The sequence below is a fragment of the Hyla sarda genome, chromosome 4, assembly GCF_029499605.1.
Source record: "Hyla sarda isolate aHylSar1 chromosome 4, aHylSar1.hap1, whole genome shotgun sequence".
Lineage (NCBI taxonomy): Eukaryota > Metazoa > Chordata > Amphibia > Anura > Hylidae > Hyla > Hyla sarda.
The window spans coordinates 401,415,275-401,421,301 of NC_079192.1; the positions used below are offsets into that span (position 1 = coordinate 401,415,275).

The 6,027-nt window shown below is 43.2% G+C and overlaps 1 protein-coding gene across 3 annotated transcripts in view; it reads right to left on the reverse strand.

Moving 5' to 3' along the window:
• ADAM19 (ADAM metallopeptidase domain 19) overlaps positions 1–6,027 on the reverse strand; it is a 123,330-nt gene that overhangs the window by 61,162 nt on the left and 56,141 nt on the right. The window lies entirely within an intron of this gene.

The following is a 6,027-nucleotide window of genomic DNA, read 5'->3' on the forward strand; positions in this document are numbered from 1 at the left end:
TTAAACAGATTTGTAAATTACTTCTATTAAAAAATCTTAATCCTTCCAATAGTTATTAGCTTCTGAAGTTGAGTTGCTGTTTTCTGTCTAACTGCTCTCTGATGACTCACGTCCCGGGAGCTGTGCAGTTCCTATGGGGATATTCTCCCATCATGCACAGCTCCCGGGACGTGACATCATCATTGAGCAGTTAAACTCCAGAAGCCAATAACTATTGGAAGGATTAAGATTTTTTAATAGAAGTAATTTACAGATCTGTTTAACTTTCCGGAGCCAGTTGATATATATATATATATATATATATATATATATATATATATATATATATATATATATATATATATATATATAAAAAAAGGTTTTGCCTGGAATACCCCTTTAAAACCAGTACAAAGGAAAAGTACATGGTGACCAATCAGATGGCTTTGTTTGCTTTCCAAATTGTAGTTATATGTGACAAACACCTTAAAGGATTCTCCAGGATAAAAAAATAAAATAAAAATACTTGCCTCTAGCCCCGATCCCCTGCAGCTCAGGTCTGTCGCCTCTGTCCAAACCCCAATCTTCTGTCTGACCAAGACAGGGCACCCCCAGTGATTAACCCAACTGGAAGGTCCTGCACCCAGCGCACTGAAGTAAATAGAACAGCAAAAATCGGAGACCCGGGCGGTGGTGAATAGGAGCTGTGGTGGACCAGGGCTAGGTAAGTACAGTAAGTGTTTTTTTTTTCTATTTCTATATTTTCTATTCCCCCCCCCCCCCCCCTTGTGCTTCACAAGTACTTACTGTAAAACTGGGGCAATCAGCTATAAAACACAACATTTTTGCTGCAAACATTCCTTGTCTAGGCACCTTAGACTGTACAGGAATACACAACCTGCTTACGAGGAGACTGGTAACACCTTGTTGTCAATTTTTTTCCATCCATACATTTATTAAAATAGTGTGAATTCGGGTAGAAAACAGACATGGTTGCACATCTACAATCTTGTATAATGATCTGATTGCTTCTCAACATAATATCAAAAACTAACAGGTTGTTAGTATACATTTTTCATCAAAAAGTACAAGCCCACTCACCACGTCAAGGCCACCTATTCAGAGTGGGTCCCTAACGTCCCTAGCATAAAATGGCGCAGCACTGGGAGGCGACCACCACCGCCGCGACACCAGTGCCCACGGGGGGAAACAGGAAAGGAGAGCACACTAAAGGGTTAACACACTAAATTCACCTGTAACCGGAACACTGCATAGCATCGGTGGCGCAGAATAGCGTCTCCTGCAGGGTGCAGATACGAATCGTGTGAAGTATCAATACATATAATAAAGAAAGATTGTACGTGCACTCACCGCTCATCGGAGACAGCTCGGTGTGGGTGTCCGGTCAACAGGACGCTTTCTCACAGCATCGGCACAGGTATGTGGGCGCTCGGAGGCTTCCGGCCGGAAGAAGCACGCATTCACGTGTGAAACAGCCGGCGTAGCCTCCGAGCGCCCACATACCTGCGCCGATTCTGTGACCCAGCGTCCCGTCGACCAGACACCCACACCCAGCTGTCTCCGCTGAGCGGTGAGTGCACGTACATGCTTTCTTTATTACAGATTTGTAAATTACTTCTATTTAAAAAAAAAAAAAAAAAAAAAAAAACTTCTTCCAGTACTTATCAGCTGCTGTATGCTCCACAGGAAGTTCTTTTTGAATTTCCTTTCTGTCTAACCACAGTCCTCTCTGCTGACACCTCTGTCCATGTCTCGAACTGTCTAGAATAATCCTGTCGAGAAAATCCCTGCTCTGGACAGTTCCTGACATGGACAGAGGTGTCAGCAGATAGCACTGTGGTCAGACAAAAAAGAAATTCAAAAAGAAAAGAACTTCCTGTGGAGCATACAGCAGCTGACAAGTACTGGAAGGATTAAGATTTTTTTAATAGAAGTCATTTACAAATCTGTTTAACTTTCTGGTACCGGTTGATAAAAAAAAACAACAACATTATTTTCCACTGGAGTACCCCTTTAAGCAATTCTATCTACATGAGGTCAGGCCAGACGGCTAGCCTTCCCTTCCATCCATGTTGCTGGTTTACCAGTTGTCCTTCCATGGAGCACTTTTGGTAGGTACTAACCACTGCAAGCCAGGGACATCCCACAAGATGATCTGGAGATGCTCTGACCTAGTGTCCTTCAATCGCAATGCGCCATTTGTCAGAGCCGCTCACATCTTTACACTTTGCGCCATTTTCCTGTTTCCAACTCATCAACTTCAACTACCAGATGATCAAGGTTCTTCACTTCCCCTGGTATTAATGTTGTGGCTGATCAGTGTATATACACATGCACCCCACCATCCTCCCCACCATCCCAGAAATTATTACAGTTACTACCGTATTTTTCGCTGCATAAGACGCACTTTTTCTTCGACCAAACTGGGGGGGGGAAGTTGGTGCGTCTTACGGCAAATACACATTAAAACCCTGTCCTATCGCGGCGGTCCCTGTGGCCATCAACGGCCGGGACCCGCGGCTAATACAGGACATCACCGATCGCGTCTGAAGCAAAAGTGAAAGTATCCCGGATGCTCAGTCGGGCTGTTCGGGACCGCCGCGGTGTCCGAAACAGCTTACAGGACACCGGGAGGGACCTTACCTGCCTCCTCGGTGTCTGCTCCGTGCCGGGATCCCCTGCATGGCCGGCGCTCTCCTTCGTCGTCATCACGTCGTCGCGCACGCAGTCCCGTCATCCAATAAGAGCGGCGTGCGTAGCGACGTGATGGCGGCGACGGAGAGCGAGGATCCCGGGCAGCAGAGACGTTCCGGAGCGACGGGGACACCTCGGGGTCGCGGCAACAGCGATGGAAGGCGACATCCAGGGCAGCGGTGACGAGCGGTGACGGGTCCGGAGCGGCGCGGACACGTGAGTATTACCTCCTATACCAGTGCTCTTCACCCTACGGACCTCCAGATGTTGCAAAACTACAACTCCCGGGTCGTACAGACGTCCCTGTGCGTCGTCGTCAAGGCAACGTCACTAGTTCGGAGCGGAGAAGAGGGCCTCCCGGTGAAAATGGACAGCCCGGAACGACTAACCGGAACGACTAACCGGACGGTCCCTGCAGCATAGATGGCCCGGACCAGCTCACCCTTCCTTCCCACCGAGGGGAGGTGAGTAGAAAACTAAAGGGGGGTCTGGATGATGACGAAAGCTGCAGTGGTCTTCAACCTGCGGACCTCCAGATGTTTCAAAACTACAACTCCCAGCATGCCCGGACAGCCGTTGGCTGTCCGGGCATGCTGGGAGTTGTAGTTTTTCAACATCTGGAGGTCCGCAGGTTGAAGATCACTGTCCTATACTTTACATTGTATTTGTTTCAGAAACTTTTTTTTCTAGATTTTCCTCCTTAAATATTGGGTGCGTCTTATACGGCAAAAAATACGGTATATTTAGGAATTAGCGCACGTCTACAACGCCATTCTATATCCGTATTGTCCCGGAGAACCCCTTTAGTAAGGGAAACAATCAGACATTATAAGTGATACAATGGACAGTGGCGTCTTTCTCTCATTCATTCATCTATATATATATATTGGTCCTCATTTCCGCTTTTTTTTTTTTTTGCGTATTTCCCCCAAACTCAGCTTGATTGATGATCTCACCATGAAAGATTTAACCCTTTCCTGCCAAAATTGACAAAGACATAATTGTACTGATGTGAAATATTCCCAGAGTCTTATCATCGCTCGGAGAGACATGACAAAAGGGAGAAGTCTCTCTGTTGGGCTGCGCTTTGTACAATCGCGCCAAAGATAAAAGCGTCGTCTCCTTTGACTATACGGTGTTGAATGTCTTCATACATATTATAGTCAGATGGAGGATTTACTGACTCTCATCTAGGATTCTCCTTCCTGGGAGGACATTCATTCCGGGTGATATCTATTACCAATCGATACAGGACTCTCTCATGAATTTGGTAAATCGCGGCGGGGATCGCTTTCACAACGTGTTACCGGTAACAATTAACCTGTTCAATGCCAAAGCGTTTCCTCTATTCGATACGTCAAGACTAACGCAGTTAAAGGGGTATTCCAGGCAAAATCTTTATATATATATATATATATATATATATATATATATATATCTCAACTGGCTCCGGAAAGTTAAACAGATTTGTAAATTACTTCTATAAAAAAATCTTAATCCTTCCAATAGTTATTAGCTTCTGAAGTTTTCTGTCTAACTGCTCGATGATGATGTCACGCCCCGGGAGCTGTGCATGATGGGAGAATATCCCCATAGGAGCTGGACAGCTCCCGGGACGTGAGTCATCAGAGAGCAGTTAGACAGAAAACAACAACTCAACTTCAGAAGCTAATAACTATTGGAAGGATTAAGATTTTTTAATAGAAGTAATTTACAAATCTGTTTAACTTTCCAGAGCCAGTTGATATATAAAAAAAAGTTTTGGCCTGGAATACCCCTTTAAGTGCAGGATCCTGGATGTGTGTATGTCTGTGTATATTGACCTACGGATACTCTGTGTTTGCAGCATTTACACATATAAAATCTTTAAAGGGGTACTCCGGTGGAAAACATTTTATTATTTTTTTTTTAATCAACTGGTGCCAGAAAGTTAAAATAGATTTGTAAATGAATTCTATTCAAAATCTTTATCCTTCCAGTACTTATTAGCAGCTGTATGCTACAGAGGAAATTCTATTCTTTTTGAATTTCTGTTTTGTCTTGTCCACAGAGCTCTCTGCTGACGCCTCTGCCCATGTCAGGAACTGTCCAGAGCAGCATAGGTTTGCAATGGAGATTTTCTCCTGTTCTGGACAGTTCCTGATACGGACAGAGGTGTCAGTAGAGAACAAGACAAAAGAAATTCAAAAATTAAAGAATTTCCTCTGTAGCATACAGCTGCTAATAAGTACTGGGTGGGTAAAGATTTTTTTAATAGAAGTAATTTACAAATCTGTTTAACTTTCTGGCACCAGTTGATTTAAAAAACAAATGTTTTCCACCGAAGTACCCCTTTAAGTAAAACATAACAGTTTCTATTTGTATATATATATATATATATATATATATATATATATATATATATACAAAAATAGAAGTGGTATTTAAATCTATTACAATGACGAGGGGTTCTAAACATTTTACAGATGCACCCTCAAAGCTGCAGTGCCCCCGCAGGAGAACCTAAATATTGCACAGTACTTCTTGCTAACATCAATGTAGAGGCGTAAGCTGAAGTTTCTTGGCGCCAATACGAAATCCGTCTAAGGGCCATTAATTGACAATGGGGCTCAGTCTAGATTTGGATCCAGATTTGGATTTCTGCTGCAGAAATACACATCACATTTTAGTCCTGAACACGTCCTAAACTTGCAAATTCCGTTATTTAAAGAGGGATTTTGATTAAGACAATAAATGTTATTCTCTATATCGGTGGTCTCTCCAAACTGTGGCCCTCCAGATGTTGCAAAACTACAACTCCCAGCATGACCGGACATGCTGTGAGTTGTAATTTTGCAACATCTGGAGGGCCACAGTTTGGAGACCACTGCTCTATATAATGGAAAGTTAGACAATCGTACATAAATACATTATTATTATTATTGTCGCCTTATACATTATTGTCGCCGTTGGCTGTCGGGCCATGCTGTGAGTTGTAGTTTTGCAACATCTGGAGGGCCACAGTTCAGAGACCACTGCTTTATATAATGGAAAGTAAGATAATCGTACATAAAATAAATACCCTATTATCATTATTATTATTCTTGTTGCCTTATACATTATTGTCGCCGTTGGCTGTCCAGCCATGCTGTGAGTTGTAGTTTTGCAACATCTGGAGGGCCACAGTTTGGAGACTACTGCTCTATATAATGGAAAGTTAGACAATCGTACTTAAAATAAATACATTATATTGTCGCCTTATGGCTTTCGATTAAGTCAATAAAGGTTATTCTCTATATCGGTGGTCTCTCCAAACTGTGGCCCTCCAGATGTTGCAAAACTACAACACCCAGC